This window comes from Haliotis cracherodii, unplaced genomic scaffold (assembly GCF_022045235.1).
Source record: "Haliotis cracherodii isolate W230 unplaced genomic scaffold, xgHalCrac1.p SCAF_7, whole genome shotgun sequence".
NCBI classification, from domain to species: domain Eukaryota; kingdom Metazoa; phylum Mollusca; class Gastropoda; order Lepetellida; family Haliotidae; genus Haliotis; species Haliotis cracherodii.
This window is the reverse complement of record NW_027266330.1, coordinates 32,283,751-32,306,245: the sequence shown is the minus strand read 5'-3', so window position 1 is coordinate 32,306,245 and position 22,495 is coordinate 32,283,751. Positions and strand designations below refer to the sequence as shown.

Genomic DNA, 22,495 nt, shown 5'->3' with positions numbered 1-22,495 from the left:
AATAATGCTTGTATCTCTTACGATCATGTATTCATTTTCATCACAATCAGCGTGGTTCTATAGTAACTTTAAGAAGATTTTATTTTCAATGATCAAGAACAAATCAAATAGGAAACACGAATTCTACTTTCTGTTATAATTTTCATTATGTCAAACCTATTTATTCTAATTTACGAAATATTTTCATTTGCAAAACAAAATATCAGATCCTTGCCAAATGTAGTAATATCAGTGTTATTTAGCTACTATTTCAAGAATGACTCATTTTCTCTTAACCCTGTGGGTACCGATTCCAACATCTGAACTTATGACCTTTAATTTTAGGAGGGTGTTGTGCATGTGTGTTTAGCTTTAACACATCACACAACACCTTGCTTCGATGAAACGCTGAAAATACCCAGATGCCTCACTATAACAGAACCCATAAAAGTTAAATAAATATATTTTACTTACATTAAGTGACCAAAGAACCTGAAAAGATAAAATTGATGTTATTAAAACACGGAGCAAATAGATTAGGTTGTTTGATTTTGTAAGCGTATTTCAACAAGCCTAAAGACTAATCAGCCTGAGACGTATCTATCAATAGATAATCACCAAGTACACATCTTGGTTTTCCATTGGTTTGTTTGTCTGTTTAGCCAAAGCAAATGTCTTTATGTTGACTCCACCAAACATGTGTAAACATTAACAATTTCTATGTTAATGCATATCACAGAACAGAAGAGAACGCACAAACACATCATGTACAGAGAGAATGACCTCTTCCTCTAACTAATGGTTAAATCTTTCCTCGTTAGGCTGAAAGCTCACCTTTGATCCCCCTTTTTGTTTTGTCAGTCTGAGGATCTTACTATTCATAAGATGAGTTTGGCAATTTCAGCTGAAACCCAGTTCTGTATTATATGCATTGAAAAACGGTTGTACCCTCGTTACACGCGTTGCAAGTGCCATCGAATATTTATACATTCGGACCCTAACCACTGGAACATTACAAACCTGTATTGTTTTTGTGTTATAGGTATAACAAAGCATTATATACACGTTTTAGTTTTATAAGGATGGATTACTTACTGACACAGCACACCTGTCCACTTGGACACTCTCTTTCATTTATGACTGCTGCGGAAGGACATCTACTTGTGCCAACACACGAGATGCCAGTTACAGTGCATGCTGAAATGGAGCATTTTCATAAAAGACAATTCATTTTGTGAAGCTATATGGGAAATGTAATCTTAATATATCGCTTAAAGTACACAACAATTAATTTCAATCCCATGTTGAAGGATATAACATGTTGAAGGATAAAAAATAATGTTCATGGTTTTGATCATTACAATTGAAATACCCCCGCTGCTCGAGCGAAATTAGTTATGGTTGGTTGGTTCGTTTGATGTTTAACTTGGGACACGATGACATGCATCAACCAAGTCAGTGCGCCTTAACACCCGATCCCGTTAGTTGCCTCTAACGACAAGCATAGTCGCCTTTTACGGCAAGCATCGGTTGCTGATGTCCTATTAGAGCGCCCTGCTCACTATTTGTCTTGTTTCTGCTGTGTTCATGTTGTTCACTTGTTTGCATGCTTTCTGCAGATTGATACAGCTATATTTCAGTGATTTAGCAGGGTACTTCAACACCAGCTGTAGAACAATGTTGATATTGGAGATATAGTGGTTGTTGGTTGGTTGGTTGTTTAACGCCGCACTCAGCAATATTCCAGCTATATGACGGCGGTCTGTAAATAATTGAGTCTGGACCAGACAATCCAGTGATTAATATCATGAACATCGATCCAAGCAATTTGGATCGATGACGTGTATCAACCAAGTCAGCGAGTCTAACCACCCGATCCCGTTAGTTGCCTTTTACGACAAGCATAGTCGCCTTTTATGGCAAGTATGGGTTGCAAAAGACCTATTCTACCCTGGAATCTTCACGGGTCGGAGATATATTGATTCCTAAACGATTGAGCCTGTACTCCTAAGAGGCACCAAAATATAACATAGTAATGGCATGATTGAAGATCGTAGGTCGGGGGTATAAAAATAACAGTTCAAAATATAAAAAATACATATATCAAAATCCAAGTTTGCACTGCATCTCTCCTATTAGTATAGGAAGTATTCCTTAAATTAGTTCTTAGTTTCTAGGTTGCACCAATGTTGAAGTAAAAAACCTATTCTAAGTTCAAGATATTTAAAAAATCATATTTTCTCAGAAAATCCACATATAATTAAAACAAAGAAACAGCTGTATTTATTTCAGAAAATCAAACAATTGAAATCAAACTTTTGACTGCATGTCTCCTAATGATAAAGAAAGTGTTAATCAAGTTTTACTACAACCTATGCTGCTACAGGATCAGCACGATGAAAAACAACAAAATGTTGCAAACATTCAGCTGTTGTGTAAATCCTGATAAACAGCAAAACGTGTGAAATCCTGATAGATACAGGGGCGTTAGAAAATACTCTTGATGAGGATCTGTATATACAGTTCGGTAGTACCAAAATGGATACAAGAGACTTGACTTCTCTTCATATGGATCCAACGGTACCGTAAACACTTCAGGGCAGTTCACGTTACCGTGAAGACAAGCACTAGCATACAGTGTCACACGTTTCAAAAACATGTGATTCCATCCACATGTTACTACTGTTTATACAAGTCGAGTACAATCATGTTAGTTCAACTGTATTTAACGCAATTAGATGGATGGTGTGTATTCTCTGATATCCTCATTTTTATGCAAAGGATTGAGTGATTTTCAGAATAAAGTGGAAATTGACACAAATGGAATCATTTTTCTTTTGCCTGATGAATCATGGCTCATATCGATAATTTCTCATGTGTTTTCCACGAAAAATAAATCCACATACGTTACATTCAATACCACAGATTACATGTTAATATAACATGGTAGTTTTTCAAGGGTTCATGCAGTAGTATTTCAGCTGTACAGTCAGATTTGAAAGTAAAACAACTTTTCACAATTGAACAAATCATACATCTTGTTGGTGTTCAAAGAACAAATACCTCATTCAAAGTGATCAATATAATATGACTGAGTGGATCCAGAAAATAAATCAAGACAACTATGCTTGTCACATGCAGCTAACTGAATCCGGTTGTCAGACTCGCTGACCTGGTTAATGCATTTCAGTGTGTCCCAATTGCGTGAATCGATGTTCAGGATGTCAATAACTGGATTGTCACGTCCAGACACGATTAATTACATAACCTCCGTCATGCAGCTGGAATATTGCTGAGTCTCGCGTTAAACAACAAACAAACAAATATTATATTTTTGTGCATTCAGCCGAAAACGTTGTATATTCAGAAGACAATTAAAATTACATGCAATGGTTGAAACCATTTACTGATTATGACAACCATTTCCGAATTACTACAGTTTATATTTTCTGAATTGTTTAAGTAATAATTGCATGTCAAGTTACCCAAAAATATGTCTATCTACTGTGACTGAGCAGATCCTGAAAATGAATTAAGTTAACACAAATATTTCATCAAAAGAAAATCTCTATTGGGAAAAGACACGTGGAGATCCGGGATAGAATAGGTCTTCAGCAACCCATGCTTGCCGAAAAAGGTGACTATGCTTGTTGTAAAAGGCATCTAATGGGATCGGGTGGTCAGGCTCACTGACTTGGTTTATGCATGTCATCGATCCCAATCGCATGTATCGATGCTCATGATGTCAATCACTGGATTGTCTCGTCCAGACTCTATTATTTACATTGGGAAATACATGCTGACAAGTTCAGCAGCGCCTGATTTTACTACTTAAAAATAGTCGGTGGACTTGAAAATAGTCGACTGAATATTAATTCATACCACTTACGTTGAAGTGTTGTTGTTGCTTCGGTCGTTGTTACTAAAGTCGTTGTTGCTTCGGTCGTTGTTGCTACGGTCGTTGTTGCTAAAGTAAGGGCATCTGAAACAGAACAATTCATGTCAAATATAGACAGGTTTATACATACAAACTAGAAATATGGCAAATTTCATTATATTTTAAAACAAATTACTGTATAATGACAATCAGTCTTGGGAAGTTCTCAAAATGACTTCCTTGACAGTTCAAACACTAAGGAGCAGGTATTCACAGGTATTCTACATATTTGTATGGATCGTTTAGCTTTCCTATCAAAATATTCACAATTCCTTAATCACAGGATCATAAAAAAACAAATCTCATAATGGAAATTCAATTCCTACATCTAATTCTTCTCGCCATCAACGTTCCTTTACGTTGAAAAGAAAATAGTTCATGCCCTGCGAAGAATGCCCATGTTTTGAGGTCAAACCAGGTCAGAATACTCACCAGCACAGCAAACCTGACCACTTGGACACTGGCGACCAGGAATAATTCCAAAGGAGTTACAGTTACTAGTGACAATACATGAGATTCCGGCATCAGTGCAGGCTGAAAGAAAATGTTCATCAATGGAAATAGATCTGTTTTCTCGTTCTTTGGCGGAAATGTCCTTTTCATATTTTCTCACTTATGTGTTAAGAATGTACACTTTTTCACAAAACAAGACATTAAATCAACTGTTCTTAAGTTTATGGATGACTCTCTTTTCAAAAAGTGCCATAACTACAACAGGTTTAATAATGAATGTCAGTATGAACCTTCTTGGGAATGTGAGGAAAAAGACAAAAGCCCTGTATTTTTATATGCACTATCGTGCCTGAAGAATGCTCATCAAAACTTTTTGTAAGATTCATGGGACTTTCATTTTCATGCTGGGTTTTATTATTATGTTTTTCAACATAACAAGACCCGGGCTGGAATAGTTTTTCAGCAACCCATGCTTGTCGTAAAAGACGACTATGCTTGCTGTAAGACGTGACTAAAAGGATCCAGTGACTAGGCTCGCTGACTTGGTTGAATCATGTCATTGTGTCCAAATTGCGTGGGTTGATGCTCATAATGTCAATCACTGGATTGTCTCGTCCAGACTCTATTATTTACAGACCGCCATCATATAGCTGGAATATTGCTGAGTGCGGCGTTAAAAAACAAACAAAACAAATCTATTGGGAAATACATGCATACAAATTCAGAAGTGCCTGAATTTCCTACTTAAACATAGTCGGTGGACTTGACCATAGTCGACTGAATATTAATTCATACCACTTACGTTGAAGTGTTGTTGTTGCTAAAGTCGTTGTTGCTAAGGTCGTTGTTGCTACGGTCGTTGTTGCTAAAGTAAGGGCATCTGAAACAGAACAATTGATGTCATGAAAATACAGCTCTACTGAAGAAATAAAGTTTGCTCTATCCCCAAGTACAGTTTAATATGAATAGTTTTGGCGTGTACTGTTACAGTTGAAGCACCAGTGCACTTACGCCCGAGTGCTTTGACGCCATAATAGCTCAAGGCAAAACTATTCTTTTTTACAATATACAAAGGGGTAGAGCAAACTTTATTATGTTTCTAAGATGCTGAAATTAAGACTCATCTTGTGTTTTATTAGAGATGGGTTAAAAAAGAATCCTGTAATGAGCGGCGCCCTAAAATCCACGAACAGGGCTAACTGACGGGCTAAACAATCTAATTGCCTGTACCCTTACGTAAAGAGGCATACTTACGTTTTAAGCACAACACAACACCACTAAAATAGGTTGTTTATTATTGAAATAGGTCCCACTTCATTATCCATTCAATGTGTGAGTATCCATAAACCCATGCAGCAATAAAAAATATTAAAAAAAAAGTTTTTATATTAAATTGCTTCAATTTTATCATGTGACTCGAACCATTCTACAAGTGCCTTGTGTGGTCGAGCTAACACGTAAACATAGCCGAAGTTCAGTGTTGCTGTTTATTGGGAGCAGAGGTGTTTTGTACAATTGTCAACATTGTTTCCGCCACTATCGTTAGCAGGGTGCAGCAACTGCAAACCATGAAATAGTGTGCTTACCGAGCTGCTTGTGCTACATGATAACGTAACGTGTAAACCAACGTGAATTGACGACCAGTGTCAGCATGGGACGAACATTGCATAGGAAGAGCAACAGTAGCCGTTTTGTTTAACTGGTGTATATTGCTAAATGCCGTATGCTGAGCAACAAGTGTACATGTGGTTATGAAACTTTTTAAGGATTGCTTATTCCTTTGTCCTGAGAGGCATACATAATTTGTTGGGCACGAACACCCGCCTCAGACATGTCTTTCACTCTTAAATTGAAAAACATACCAGCGGACACATAACCTATGCTTAGGATCCACAATATGGCCAACATAAAGAACGAAGTAAGGATCAGACTTTATGGATGAACAACTTCTATATTACGATTAAAGAGCGACGTTTTGGTGTAGGTTCTAACACCATTATCAAGCAAGTGAACCGTCACCAAAAACGTCGCTCTTAAATTGTAATAAAGAAGTTGTTCATCCATAAATTCTTATCCTTTCTTAGTACTTCAACTTTAAAATGTCTATCAAAGAAGTTAAAACAAAGAACAAATATAGACAGGTTTATACATACAAACTAGAAATATGGCAAATTTCATTATATTTTAAAACAAATTACTGTATAATGACAATCAGTCTTGGGAAGTTCTCAAAATGACTTCCTTGACAGTTCAAACACTAAGGTGCAGGTATTCACAGGTATTCTACATATTTGTATGGATCGTTTAGCTTTCCTATCAAATTATTCACAATTCCTTAATCACAGGATCATAAAAAAACAAATCTCATAATGGAAATTCAATTCCTACATCTAATTCTTCTCGCCATCAACGTTCCTTTGCGTTGAAAAGAAAATAGTTCATGCCCTGCGAAGAATGCCCATGTTTTGAGGTCAAACCAGGTCAGAATACTCACCAGCACAGCAAACCTGACCACTTGGACACTGGCGACCAGGAATAATTCCAAAGGAGTTACAGTTACTAGTGACAATACATGAGATTCCGGCATCAGTGCAGGCTGAAAGAAAATGTTCATCAATGGAAATAGATCTGTTTTCTCGTTCTTTGGCGGAAATGTCCTTTTCATATTTTCTCACTAATGTGTTAAGAATGTACACTTTTTCACAAAACAAGACATTAAATCATCTGTTCTTAAGTTTATGGATGACTCCCTTTTCAAAAAGTGCCATAACTACAACAGGTTTAATAATGAATGTCAGTATGAACCTTCTTGGGAATGTGAGGAAAAAGACAAAAGCCCTGTATTTTTATATGCACTATCGAGCCTGAAGAATGCTCATCAAAACTTTTTGTAAGATTCATGGGACTTTCATTTTCATGCTGGGTTTTATTATTATGTTTTTCAACATAACAAGACCCGGGCTGGAATAGTTTTTCAGCAACCCATGCTTGTCGTAAAAGACGACTATGCTTGCTGTAAGACGTGACTAAAAGGATCCAGTGACCAGACTCGCTGACTTGGTTGAATCATGTCATTGTGTCCAAATTGCGTGGGTTGATGCTCATAATGTCAATCACTGGATTGTCTCGTCCAGACTCTATTATTTACAGACCGCCATCATATAGCTGGAATATTGCTGAGTGCGGCGTTAAAAAACAAACAAAACAAATCTATTGGGAAATACATGCAGACAAATTCAGAAGTGCCTGAATTTCCTACTTAAACATAGTCGGTGAACTTGACCATAGTCGACTGAATATTAATTCATACCACTTACGTTGAAGTGTTGTTGTTGCTAAAGTCGTTGTTGCTAAGGTCGTTGTTGCTAAGGTCGTTGTTGCTAAGGTCGTTGTTGCTACGGTCGTTGTTGCTTCGGTCGTTGTTGCTACGGTCGTTGTTGCTAAAGTAAGGGCATCTGAAACAGAACAATTGATGTCATGAAAATACAGCTCTATTGTAGAAATAAAGTTTGCTCTATCCCCAAGTACAGTTTAATATGAATAGTTTTGGCGTGTACTGTTACAGTTGAAGCACCAGTGCACTTACGCCCGAGTGCTTTGACGCCATAATAGCTCAAGGCAAAACTATTCTTTTTTACAATATACAAAGGGGTAGAGCAAACTTTATTATGTTTCTAAGATGCTGAAATTAAGACTCATCTTGTGTTTTATTAGAGATGGGTTAAAAAAGAATCCTGTAATGAGCGGCGCCCTAAAATCCACGAACAGGGCTAACTGACGGGCTAAACAATCTAATTGCCTGTACCCTTACGTAAAGAGGCATACTTACGTTTTAAGCACAACACAACACCACTAAAATAGGTTGTTTATTATTGGAATAGGTCCCACTTCATTATCCATTCAATTTGTGAGTATCCATAAACCCATGCAGCAATAAAAAAATTTAAAAAATAAGTTTTTATATTAAATTGCTTCAATTTTTCATGTGACTCGAACCATTCTACAAGTGCATTGTGTGGTCGAGCTAACACGTAAACATAGCCGAAGTTCAGTGTTGCTGTTTATTGGGAGCAGAGGTGTTTTGTACAATTGTCAACATTGTTTCCGCCACTATCGTTAGCAGGGTGCAGCAACTGCAAGCCATGAAATAGTGTGCTTACCGAGCTGCTTGTGCTACATGATAACGTAACGTGTAAACCAACGTGAATTGACGACCAGTGTCAGCATGGGACGAACATTGCATAGGAAGAGCAACAGTAGCCGTTTTGTTTAACTGGTGTACATTGCTAAATGCCGTATGCTGAGCAACAAGTGTACATGTGGTTATGAAACTTTTTAAGGATTGCTTATTCCTTTGTCCTGAGAGGCATACATAATTTGTTGGGCACGAACATCCGCCTCAGACATGTCTTTCACTCTTAAATTGAAAAACATACCAGCGGACACATAACCTATGCTTAGGATCCACAATATGGCCAACATAAAGAACGAAGTAAGGATCAGACTTTATGGATGAACAACTTCTATATTACGATTAAAGAGCGACGTTTTGGTGTAGGTTCTAACACCATTATCAAGCAAGTGAACCGTCACCAAAAACGTCGCTCTTAAATTGTAAAAAAGAAGTTGTTCATCCATAAATTCTTATCCTTACATAGTACTCCAACTTTAAAATGTCTATCAAAGAAGTTAAAACAAAGAACAAATATAGACAGGTTTATACATACAAACTAGAAATATGGCAAATTTCATTATATTTTAAAACAAATTACTGTATAATGACAATCAGTCTTGGGAAGTTCTCAAAATGACTTCCTTGACAGTTCAAACACTAAGGAGCAGGTATTCACAGGTATTCTACATATTTGTATGGATCGTTTAGCTTTCCTATCAAATTATTCACAATTCCTTAATCACAGGATCATAAAAAAACAAATCTCATAATGGAAATTCAATTCCTACATCTATTTCTTCTCGCCATCAACGTTCCTTTGCGTTGAAAAGAAAATAGTTCATGCCCTGCGAAGAATGCCCATGTTTTGAGGTCAAACCAGGTCAGAATACTCACCAGCACAGCAAACCTGACCACTTGGACACTGGCGACCAGGAATAATTCCAAAGGGGTTACAGTTACTAGTGACAATACATGAGATTCCGGCATCAGTGCAGGCTGAAAGAAAATGTTCATCAATGGAAATAGATCTGTGTTCTCGTTCTTTGGCGGAAATGTCCTTTTCATATTTTCTCACTAAAGTGTTAAGAATGTACACTTTTTCACAAAACAAGACATTAAATCATCTGTTCTTAAGTTTATGGATGACTCCCTTTTCAAAAAGTGCCATAACTACAACAGGTTCAATAAAGAATGTCAGTATGAACCTTCTTGGGAATGTGAGGAAAAAGACAAAAGCCCTGTATTTTTATATGCACTATCGTGCCTGAAGAATGCTCATCAAAACTTTTGTAAGATTCATGGGACTTTCATTTTCATGCTGGGTCTATTATTATGTTTTTCAACAAAACAAGACCCGGGCTGGAATAGTTCTTCAGGAACCCATGCTTGTCGTAAAAGACGACTATGCTTGCTGTAAGAGGCGACTAAAAGGATCCAGTGACCAGACTCGCTGACTTGGTTGAATCATGTCATTGTGTCCAAATTGCGTGGGTTGATGCTCATAATGTCAATCACTGGATTGTCTCGTCCAGACTCTATTATTTACAGACCGCCATCATATAGCTGGAATATTGCTGAGTGCGGCGTTAAAAAACAAACAAAACAAATCTATTGGGAAATACATGCAGACAAATTCAGAAGTGCCTGAATTTCCTACTTAAACATAGTCGGTGGACTTGACCATAGTCGACTGAATATTAATTCATACCACTTACGTTGAAGTGTTGTGGTTGCTAAAGTCGTTGTTGCTAAGGTCGTTGTTGCTTCGGTCGTTGTTGCTTCGGTCGTTGTTGCTACGGTCGTTGTTGCTTCGGTCGTTGTTGCTTCGGTCGTTGTTGCTTCGGTCGTTGTTGCTAAGGTTGTTGTTGCTACGGTCGTTGTTGCTAAAGTAAGGGCATCTGAAACAGAACAACTGATGTCATGAAAATACAGCTCTATTGAAGAAATAAAGTTTGCTCTATCCCCATGTACAGTTTAATATGAATAATTTTGGCGTGTACTGTTACAGTTGAAGCACCAGTGCACTTACACCCGAGTGCTTTGACGCCATAATAGCTCAAGGCAAAACTATTCTTTTTTACAATATACAAAGGGGTAGAGCAAACTTTATTATGTTTCTAAGATGCTGAAATTAAGACTCATCTTGTGTTTTATTAGAGATGGGTTAAAAAAGAATCCTGTAATGAGCGGCGCCCTAAAATCCACGAACAGGGCTAACTGACGGGCTAAACAATCTAATTGCCTGCACCCTTACGTAAAGACGCATACTTACGTTTTAAGCACAACACAACACCACTAAAATAGGTTGTTTATTATTGGAATAGGTCCCACTTCATTATCCATTCAATTTGTGAGTATCCATAAACCCATGCAGCAATAAAAAAATTTAAAAAATAAGTTTTTATATTAAATTGCTTCAATTTTTCATGTGACTCGAACCATTCTACAAGTGCATTGTGTGGTCGAGCTAACACGTAAACATAGCCGAAGTTCAGTGTTGCTGTTTATTGGGAGCAGAGGTGTTTTGTACAATTGTCAACATTGTTTCCGCCACTATCGTTAGCAGGGTGCAGCAACTGCAAGCCATGAAATAGTGTGCTTACCGAGCTGCTTGTGCTACATGATAACGTAACGTGTAAACCAACGTGAATTGACGACCAGTGTCAGCATGGGACGAACATTGCATAGGAAGAGCAACAGTAGCCGTTTTGTTTAACTGGTGTACATTGCTAAATGCCGTATGCTGAGCAACAAGTGTACATGTGGTTATGAAACTTTTTAAGGATTGCTTATTCCTTTGTCCTGAGAGGCATACATAATTTGTTGGGCACGAACATCCGCCTCAGACATGTCTTTCACTCTTAAATTGAAAAACATACCAGCGGACACATAACCTATGCTTAGGATCCACAATATGGCCAACATAAAGAACGAAGTAAGGATCAGACTTTATGGATGAACAACTTCTATATTACGATTAAAGAGCGACGTTTTGGTGTAGGTTCTAACACCATTATCAAGCAAGTGAACCGTCACCAAAAACGTCGCTCTTAAATTGTAAAAAAGAAGTTGTTCATCCATAAATTCTTATCCTTACATAGTACTCCAACTTTAAAATGTCTATCAAAGAAGTTAAAACAAAGAACAAATATAGACAGGTTTATACATACAAACTAGAAATATGGCAAATTTCATTATATTTTAAAACAAATTACTGTATAATGACAATCAGTCTTGGGAAGTTCTCAAAATGACTTCCTTGACAGTTCAAACACTAAGGAGCAGGTATTCACAGGTATTCTACATATTTGTATGGATCGTTTAGCTTTCCTATCAAATTATTCACAATTCCTTAATCACAGGATCATAAAAAAACAAATCTCATAATGGAAATTCAATTCCTACATCTATTTCTTCTCGCCATCAACGTTCCTTTGCGTTGAAAAGAAAATAGTTCATGCCCTGCGAAGAATGCCCATGTTTTGAGGTCAAACCAGGTCAGAATACTCACCAGCACAGCAAACCTGACCACTTGGACACTGGCGACCAGGAATAATTCCAAAGGGGTTACAGTTACTAGTGACAATACATGAGATTCCGGCATCAGTGCAGGCTGAAAGAAAATGTTCATCAATGGAAATAGATCTGTGTTCTCGTTCTTTGGCGGAAATGTCCTTTTAATATTTTCTCACTAAAGTGTTAAGAATGTACACTTTTTCACAAAACAAGACATTAAATCATCTGTTCTTAAGTTTATGGATGACTCCCTTTTCAAAAAGTGCCATAACTACAACAGGTTCAATAAAGAATGTCAGTATGAACCTTCTTGGGAATGTGAGGAAAAAGACAAAAGCCCTGTATTTTTATATGCACTATCGTGCCTGAAGAATGCTCATCAAAACTTTTGTAAGATTCATGGGACTTTCATTTTCATGCTGGGTCTATTATTATGTTTTTCAACAAAACAAGACCCGGGCTGGAATAGTTCTTCAGGAACCCATGCTTGTCGTAAAAGACGACTATGCTTGCTGTAAGAGGCGACTAAAAGGATCCAGTGACCAGACTCGCTGACTTGGTTGAATCATGTCATTGTGTCCAAATTGCGTGGGTTGATGCTCATAATGTCAATCACTGGATTGTCTCGTCCAGACTCTATTATTTACAGACCGCCATCACATAGCTGGAATATTGCTGAGTGCGGCGTTAAAAAACAAACAAAACAAATCTATTGGGAAATACATGCAGACAAATTCAGAAGTGCCTGAATTTCCTACTTAAACATAGTCGGTGGACTTGACCATAGTCGACTGAATATTAATTCATACCACTTACGTTGAAGTGTTGTGGTTGCTAAAGTCGTTGTTGCTAAGGTCGTTGTTGCTTCGGTCGTTGTTGCTTCGGTCGTTGTTGCTACGGTCGTTGTTGCTTCGGTCGTTGTTGCTTCGGTCGTTGTTGCTTCGGTCGTTGTTGCTAAGGTTGTTGTTGCTACGGTCGTTGTTGCTAAAGTAAGGGCATCTGAAACAGAACAACTGATGTCATGAAAATACAGCTCTATTGAAGAAATAAAGTTTGCTCTATCCCCATGTACAGTTTAATATGAATAATTTTGGCGTGTACTGTTACAGTTGAAGCACCAGTGCACTTACACCCGAGTGCTTTGACGCCATAATAGCTCAAGGCAAAACTATTCTTTTTTACAATATACAAAGGGGTAGAGCAAACTTTATTATGTTTCTAAGATGCTGAAATTAAGACTCATCTTGTGTTTTATTAGAGATGGGTTAAAAAAGAATCCTGTAATGAGCGGCGCCCTAAAATCCACGAACAGGGCTAACTGACGGGCTAAACAATCTAATTGCCTGCACCCTTACGTAAAGACGCATACTTACGTTTTAAGCACAACACAACACCACTAAAATAGGTTGTTTATTATTGGAATAGGTCCCACTTCATTATCCATTCAATTTGTGAGTATCCATAAACCCATGCAGCAATAAAAATATTTAAAAAATAAGTTTTTATATTAATTTGCTTCAATTTTATCATGTGACTCGAACCATTCTACAAGTGCATTGTGTGGTCGAGCTAACACGTAAACATAGCCGAAGTTCAGTGTTGCTGTTTATTGGGTGCAGAGGTGTTTTGTACAATTGTCAACATTGTTTCCGCCACTATCGTTAGCAGGGTGCAGCAACTGCAAGCCATGAAATAGTGTGCTTACCGAGCTGCTTGTGCTACATGATAACATAACGTGAAACCAACGTGAATTGACGACCACTGTCAGCATGGGACGAACATTGCATAGGAAGAGCAACAGTAGCCGTTTTGTTTAACTGGTGTATATTGCTAAATGCCGTATGCTGAGCAACAAGTGTACTTGTGGTTATGAAACTTTTCAAGAATTACTTATTCCTTTGTCCTGAGAGGCATACATAATTTGTTGGGCACGAACACCCGCCTCAGACATGTCTTTCACTCTTAAATTGAAAAACATACCAGCGGACACATAACCTATGCTTAGGATCCACAATATGGCCAACATAAAGAACGAAGTAAGGATCAGACTTTATGGATGAACAACTTCTATATTACGATTAAAGAGCGACGTTTTGGTGTAGGTTCTAACACCATTATCAAGCAAGTGAACCGTCACCAAAAACGTTGCTCTTAAATTGTAATAAAGAAGTTGTTCATCCATAAATTCTTATCCTTACTTAGTACTCCAACTTTAAAATGTCTATCAAAGAAGTTAAAACAAAGAACAAATATAGACAGGTTTATACATACAAACTAGAAATATGGCAAATTTCATTATATTTTAAAACAAATTACTGTATAATGACAATCAGTCTTGGGAAGTTCTCAAAATGACTTCCTTGACAGTTCAAACACTAAGGAGCAGGTATTCACAGGTATTCTACATATTTGTATGGATCGTTTAGCTTTCCTATCAAATTATTCACAATTCCTTAATCACAGGATCATAAAAAAACAAATCTCATAATGGAAATTCAATTCCTACATCTATTTCTTCTCGCCATCAACGTTCCTTTGCGTTGAAAAGAAAATAGTTCATGCCCTGCGAAGAATGCCCATGTTTTGAGGTCAAACCAGGTCAGAATACTCACCAGCACAGCAAACCTGACCACTTGGACACTGGCGACCAGGAATAATTCCAAAGGGGTTACAGTTACTAGTGACAATACATGAGATTCCGGCATCAGTGCAGGCTGAAAGAAAATGTTCATCAATGGAAATAGATCTGTGTTCTCGTTCTTTGGCGGAAATGTCCTTTTCATATTTTCTCACTAAAGTGTTAAGAATGTACACTTTTTCACAAAACAAGACATTAAATCATCTGTTCTTAAGTTTATGGATGACTCCCTTTTCAAAAAGTGCCATAACTACAACAGGTTCAATAAAGAATGTCAGTATGAACCTTCTTGGGAATGTGAGGAAAAAGACAAAAGCCCTGTATTTTTATATGCACTATCGTGCCTGAAGAATGCTCATCAAAACTTTTGTGAGATTCATGGGACTTTCATTTTCATGCTGGGTCTATTATTATGTTCATAATGTCAATCACTGGATTGTCTCGTCCAGACTCTATTATTTACAGACCGCCATCATATAGCTGGAATATTGCTGAGTGCGGCGTTAAAAAACAAACAAAACAAATCTATTGGGAAATACATGCAGACAAATTCAGAAGTGCCTGAATTTCCTACTTAAACATAGTCGGTGGACTTGACCATAGTCGACTGAATATTAATTCATACCACTTACGTTGAAGTGTTGTGGTTGCTAAAGTCGTTGTTGCTAAGGTCGTTGTTGCTAAGGTCGTTGTTGCTTCGGTCGTTGTTGCTTCGGTCGTTGTTGCTACGGTCGTTGTTGCTTCGGTCGTTGTTGCTTCGGTCGTTGTTGCTTCGGTCGTTGTTGCTAAGGTTGTTGTTGCTACGGTCGTTGTTGCTAAAGTAAGGGCATCTGAAACAGAACAATTGATGTCATGAAAATACAGCTCTATTGAAGAAATAAAGTTTGCTCTATCCCCATGTACAGTTTAATATGAATAATTTTGGCGTGTACTGTTACAGTTGAAGCACCAGTGCACTTACACCCGAGTGCTTTGACGCCATAATAGCTCAAGGCAAAACTATTCTTTTTTACAATATACAAAGGGGTAGAGCAAACTTTATTATGTTTCTAAGATGCTGAAATTAAGACTCATCTTGTGTTTTATTAGAGATGGGTTAAAAAAGAATCCTGTAATGAGCGGCGCCCTAAAATCCACGAACAGGGCTAACTGACGGGCTAAACAATCTAATTGCCTGCACCCTTACGTAAAGACGCATACTTACGTTTTAAGCACAACACAACACCACTAAAATAGGTTGTTTATTATTGAAATAGGTCCCACTTCATTATCCATTCAATTTGTGAGTATCCATAAACCCATGCAGCAATAAAAATATTTAAAAAATAAGTTTTTATATTAATTTGCTTCAATTTTATCATGTGACTCGAACCATTCTACAAGTGCATTGTGTGGTCGAGCTAACACGTAAACATAGCCGAAGTTCAGTGTTGCTGTTTATTGGGTGCAGAGGTGTTTTGTACAATTGTCAACATTGTTTCCGCCACTATCGTTAGCAGGGTGCAGCAACTGCGAGCCATGAAATAGTGTGCTTACCGAGCTGCTTGTGCTACATGATAACATAACGTGTAAACCAACGTGAATTGACGACCACTGTCAGCATGGGACGAACATTTCATAGGAAGAGCAACAGTAGCCGTTTTGTTTAACTGGTGTATATTGCTAAATGCCGTATGCTGAGCAACAAGTGTACTTGTGGTTATGAAACTTTTCAAGAATTACTTATTCCTTTGTCCTGAGAGGCATACATAATTTGTTGGGCACGAACATCCGCCTCAGACATGTCTTTCACTCTTAAATTGAAAAACATACCAGCGGACACATAACCTATGCTTAGGATCCACAATATGGCCAACATAAAGAACGAAGTAAGGATCAGACTTTATGGATGAACAACTTCTATATTACGATTAAAGAGCGACGTTTTGGTGTAGGTTCTAACACTGTTATCAAGCAAGTGAACCGTCACCAAAAACGTTGCTCTTAAATTGTAATAAAGAAGTTGTTCATCCATAAATTCTTATCCTTACTTAGTACTCCAACTTTAAAATGTCTATCAAAGAAGTTAAAACAAAGAACAAATATAGACAGGTTTATACATACAAACTAGAAATATGGCAAATTTCATTATATTTTAAAACAAATTACTGTATAATGACAATCAGTCTTGGGAAGTTCTCAAAATGACTTCCTTGACAGTTCAAACACTAAGGAGCAGGTATTCACAGGTATTCTACATATTTGTATGGATCGTTTAGCTTTCCTATCAAATTATTCACAATTCCTTAATCACAGGATCATAAAAAAACAAATCTCATAATGGAAATTCAATTCCTACATCTATTTCTTCTCGCCATCAACGTTCCTTTGCGTTGAAAAGAAAATAGTTCATGCCCTGCGAAGAATGCCCATGTTTTGAGGTCAAACCAGGTCAGAATACTCACCAGCACAGCAAACCTGACCACTTGGACACTGGCGACCAGGAATAATTCCAAAGGGGTTACAGTTACTAGTGACAATACATGAGATTCCGGCATCAGTGCAGGCTGAAAGAAAATGTTCATCAATGGAAATAGATCTGTGTTCTCGTTCTTTGGCGGAAATGTCCTTTTCATATTTTCTCACTAAAGTGTTAAGAATGTACACTTTTTCACAAAACAAGACATTAAATCATCTGTTCTTAAGTTTATGGATGACTCCCTTTTCAAAAAGTGCCATAACTACAACAGGTTCAATAAAGAATGTCAGTATGAACCTTCTTGGGAATGTGAGGAAAAAGACAAAAGCCCTGTATTTTTATATGCACTATCGTGCCTGAAGAATGCTCATCAAAACTTTTGTAAGATTCGTGGGACTTTCATTTTCATGCTGGGTTTTATTATTATGTTTTTCAACAAAACAAGACCCGGGCTGGAATAGTTCTTCAGGAACCCATGCTTGTCGTAAAAGACGACTATGCTTGCTGTAAGAGGCGACTAAAAGGATCCAGTGACCAGACTCGCTGACTTGGTTGAATCATGTCATTGTGTCCAAATTGCATGGGTTGATGCTCATAATGTCAATCACTGGATTGTCTCGTCTAGACTCTATTATTTACAGACCGCCATCATATAGCTGGAATATTGCTGAGTGCGGCGTTAAAAAACAAACAAAACAAATCTATTGGGAAATACATGCAGACAAATTCAGAAGTGCCTGAATTTCCTACTTAAACATAGTCGGTGGACTTGACCATAGTCGACTGAATATTAATTCATACCACTTACGTTGAAGTGTTGTTGTTGCTAAAGTCGTTGTTGCTAAGGTCGTTGTTGCTAAGGTCGTTGTTGCTTCGGTCGTTGTTGCTACGGTCGTTGTTGCTTCGGTCGTTGTTGCTTCGGTCGTTGTTGCTTCGGTCGTTGTTGCTTCGGTCGTTGTTGCTAAGGTTGTTGTTGCTACGGTCGTTGTTGCTAAAGTAAGGGCATCTGAAACAGAACAATTGATGTCATGAAAATACAGCTCTATTGAAGAAATAAAGTTTGCTCTATCCCCAAGTACAGTTTAATATGAATAGTTTTGGCGTGTACTGTTACAGTTGAAGCACCAGTGCACTTACACCCGAGTGCTTTGACGCCATAATAGCTCAAGGCAAAACTATTCTTTTTTACAATATACAAAGGGGTAGAGCAAACTTTATTATGTTTCTAAGATGCTGAAATTAAGACTCATCTTGTGTTTTATTAGAGATGGGTTAAAAAAGAATCCTGTAATGAGCGGCGCCCTAAAATCCACGAACAGGGCTAACTGACGGGCTAAACAATCTAATTGCCTGCACCCTTACGTAAAGAGGCATACTTACGTTTTAAGCACAACACAACACCACTAAAATAGGTTGTTTATTATTGAAATAGGTCCCACTTCATTATCCATTCAATTTGTGAGTATCCATAAACCCATGCAGCAATAGAAAAATATATAAAAAAAAGTTTTTATATTAATTTGCTTCAATTTTATCATGTGACTCGAACCATTCTACAAGTGCATTGTGTGGTCGAGCTAACACGTAAACATAGCCGAAGTTCAGTGTTGCTGTTTATTGGGAGCAGAGGTGTTTTGTACAACTGTCAACATTGTTTCCGCCACTATCGTTAGCAGGGTGCAGCAACTGCGAGCCATGAAATAGTGTGCTTACCGAGCTGCTTGTGCTACATGATAACATAACGTGTAAACCAACGTGAATTGACGACCACTGTCAGCATGGGACGAACATTTCATAGGAAGAGCAACAGTAGCCGTTTTGTTTAACTGGTGTACATTGCTAAATGCCGTATGCTGAGCAACAAGTGTACATGTGGTTATGAAACTTTTTAAGGATTGCTTATTCCTTTGTCCTGAGAGGCATACATAATTTGTTGGACACGAACACCCGCCTCAGACATGTCTTTCACTCTTAAATTGAAAAACATGCCAGCGGACACATAACCTATGCTTAGGATCCACAATATGGCCAACATAAAGAACGAAGTAAGGATCAGACTTTATGGATGAACAACTTCTATATTACGATTAAAGAGCGACGTTTTGGTGTAGGTTCTAACACCATTATCAAGCAAGTGAACCGTCACCAAAAACGTTGCTCTTAAATTGTAATAAAGAAGTTGTTCATCCATAAATTCTTATCCTTACTTAGTACTCCAACTTTAAAATGTCTATCAAAGAAGTTAAAACAAAGAACAAATATAGACAGGTTTATACATACAAACTAGAAATATGGCAAATTTCATTATATTTTAAAACAAATTACTGTATAATGACAATCAGTCTTGGGAAGTTCTCAAAATGACTTCCTTGACAGTTCAAACACTAAGGAGCAGGTATTCACAGGTATTCTACATATTTGTATGGATCGTTTAGCTTTCCTATCAAATTATTCACAATTCCTTAATCACAGGATCATAAAAAAACAAATCTCATAATGGAAATTCAATTCCTACATCTATTTCTTCTCGCCATCAACGTTCCTTTGCGTTGAAAAGAAAATAGTTCATGCCCTGCGAAGAATGCCCATGTTTTGAGGTCAAACCAGGTCAGAATACTCACCAGCACAGCAAACCTGACCACTTGGACACTGGCGACCAGGAATAATTCCAAAGGGGTTACAGTTACTAGTGACAATACATGAGATTCCGGCATCAGTGCAGGCTGAAAGAAAATGTTCATCAATGGAAATAGATCTGTGTTCTCGTTCTTTGGCGGAAATGTCCTTTTCATATTTTCTCACTAAAGTGTTAAGAATGTACACTTTTTCACAAAACAAGACATTAAATCATCTGTTCTTAAGTTTATGGATGACTCCCTTTTCAAAAAGTGCCATAACTACAACAGGTTCAATAAAGAATGTCAGTATGAACCTTCTTGGGAATGTGAGGAAAAAGACAAAAGCCCTGTATTTTTATATGCACTATCGTGCCTGAAGAATGCTCATCAAAACTTTTGTAAGATTCATGGGACTTTCATTTTCATGCTGGGTTTTATTATTATGTTTTTCAACATAACAAGACCCGGGCTGGAATAGTTCTTCAGGAACCCATGCTTGTCGTAAAAGACGACTATGCTTGCTGTAAGAGGCGACTGAAAGGATCCAGTGACCAGACTCGCTGACTTGGTTGAATCATGTCATTGTGTCCAAATTGCATGGGTTGATGCTCATAATGTCAATCACTGGATTGTCTCGTCCAGACTCTATTATTTACAGACCGCCATCATATAGCTGGAATATTGCTGAGTGCGGCGTTAAAAAACAAACAAAACAAATCTATTGGGAAATACATGCAGACAAATTCAGAAGTGCCTGAATTTCCTACTTAAACATAGTCGGTGGACTTGACCATAGTCGACTGAATATTAATTCATACCACTTACGTTGAAGTGTTGTGGTTGCTAAAGTCGTTGTTGCTAAGGTCGTTGTTGCTTCGGTCGTTGTTGCTACGGTCGTTGTTGCTAAAGTAAGGGCATCTGAAACAGAACAATTGATGTCATGAAAATACAGCTCTGTTAAAGAAATAAAGTTTGCTCTATCCCCAAGTACAGTTTAATATGAATAGTTTTGGCGTGTACTGTTACAGCTGAAGCACCAGTGCACTTACGCCCGAGTGCTTTGACGCCATAATAGCTCAAGGCAAAACTATTCTTTTTTTACAATATACAAAGGGGTAGAGCAAACTTTATTATGTTTCTAAGATGCAGAAATTAAGACTCATCTTGTGTTTTATTAGAGATGGGTTAAAAAAGAATCCTGTAATGAGCGGCGCCCTAAAATCCACGAACAGGGCTAACTGACGGGCTAAACAATCTAATTGCCTGCACCCTTACGTAAAGAGGCATACTTACGTTTTAAGCACAACACAACACCACTAGAATAGGTTGTTTATTATTGAAATAGGTCCCACTTCATTATCCATTCAATGTGTGAGTATCCATAAACCCATGCAGCAATGAAAAAAAAAATTATTTTTTTTTAATTAAATTGCTTCAATTTTATCATGTCACTCGAACCATTTTACAAGTGCATTGTGTGGTCGAGCTAACATGTAAACATAGCCGAAGTTCAGTGTTGCTGTTTATTGGGAGCAGAGGTGTTTTGTACAATTGTCAACATTGTTTCCGCCACTATTGTTAGCAGGGTGCAGCAACTGGAAGCCATGAAAGAGTGTGCTTACCGAGCTGCTTTCTTTTTTGCGTTGAAAAGAAAATAGTTCATGCCCTGCAAAGAATGCCCATGTTTTGAGGTCAAACCAGGTCAGAATACTCACCAGCACAGCAAACCTGACCACTTGGACACTGGCGACCAGGAATAATTCCAAAGGAGTTACAGTTACTAGTGACAATACATGAGATTCCGGCATCAGTGCAGGCTGAAAGAAAATGTTCATCAATGGAAATAGATCTGTTTTCTCGTTCTTTGGCGGAAATGTCCTTTTCATATTTTCTCACTAATGTGTTAAGAATGTACACTTTTTCACAAAACAAGACATTAAATCATCTGTTCTTAAGTTTATGGATGACTCCCTTTTCAAAAAGTGCCATAACTACAACAGGTTTAATAATGAGAGTCAGTAAGAACCTTCTTGGGTGTGTGAAGATAAAGACAAAAGCCCTGTATTCTTATATGTACTACCGTGCCTGAAGAATGCTCATCAAAACTTTTTGTAAGATTCATGGGACTTTCATTTTCATGCTGGGTTTTATTATTGTTTTTCATCACGTGAAGACCAGGGCTAGATTAGTTCTTCAGCAACCATTGCTTTTCATAAAAGACAACTCTGCTTGTAAGAGGCGATTAATGGGATCCAGAAATGTGGCTCACTCTCAATTGTGTGGATCGATGCTCATGATGTAAATCACTGGATTGTCTGGTCCAGACTCAATTTTTTACAAACCGCCATCATATAGCTGGAATATTGCTGAGTGCCGCGTAAAACAAGAATCAAACAAATATTATGTTTTTGTGCATTCAGCCGAAAACGTTATGTATTCGGAAGGTAAAATGATATGCACAGATTGAAACCATTAACAGATAATGATTTCCATTTCCGAATTACTAAAGTTTATTTTTTCTAGATCGTTTCAGTAACAATTGCATTTCAAGTTACTCCAGAAATATGTCCATCTACTATGACCGAGCAGATCCTGAAAATGAATCAAGTTAACTCAAATACTTCCTCAAAAGAATATCTCTATTGGGAAAAGACCCATGAACAGCCGGGATAGAATAGGTCTTCCCCAGCCATGCTTGCTTTTAAAGGCGACTATGCTTGTT

The 22,495-nt window shown here is 37.6% G+C and overlaps 1 pseudogene; it reads right to left on the bottom strand.

The window, feature by feature from the left end:
• Window positions 1-454: 454 nt before the first annotated feature.
• Window positions 455-22,495, bottom strand: part of LOC139448803 (mucin-22-like) — a 62,092-nt pseudogene continuing 40,051 nt past the window's right edge.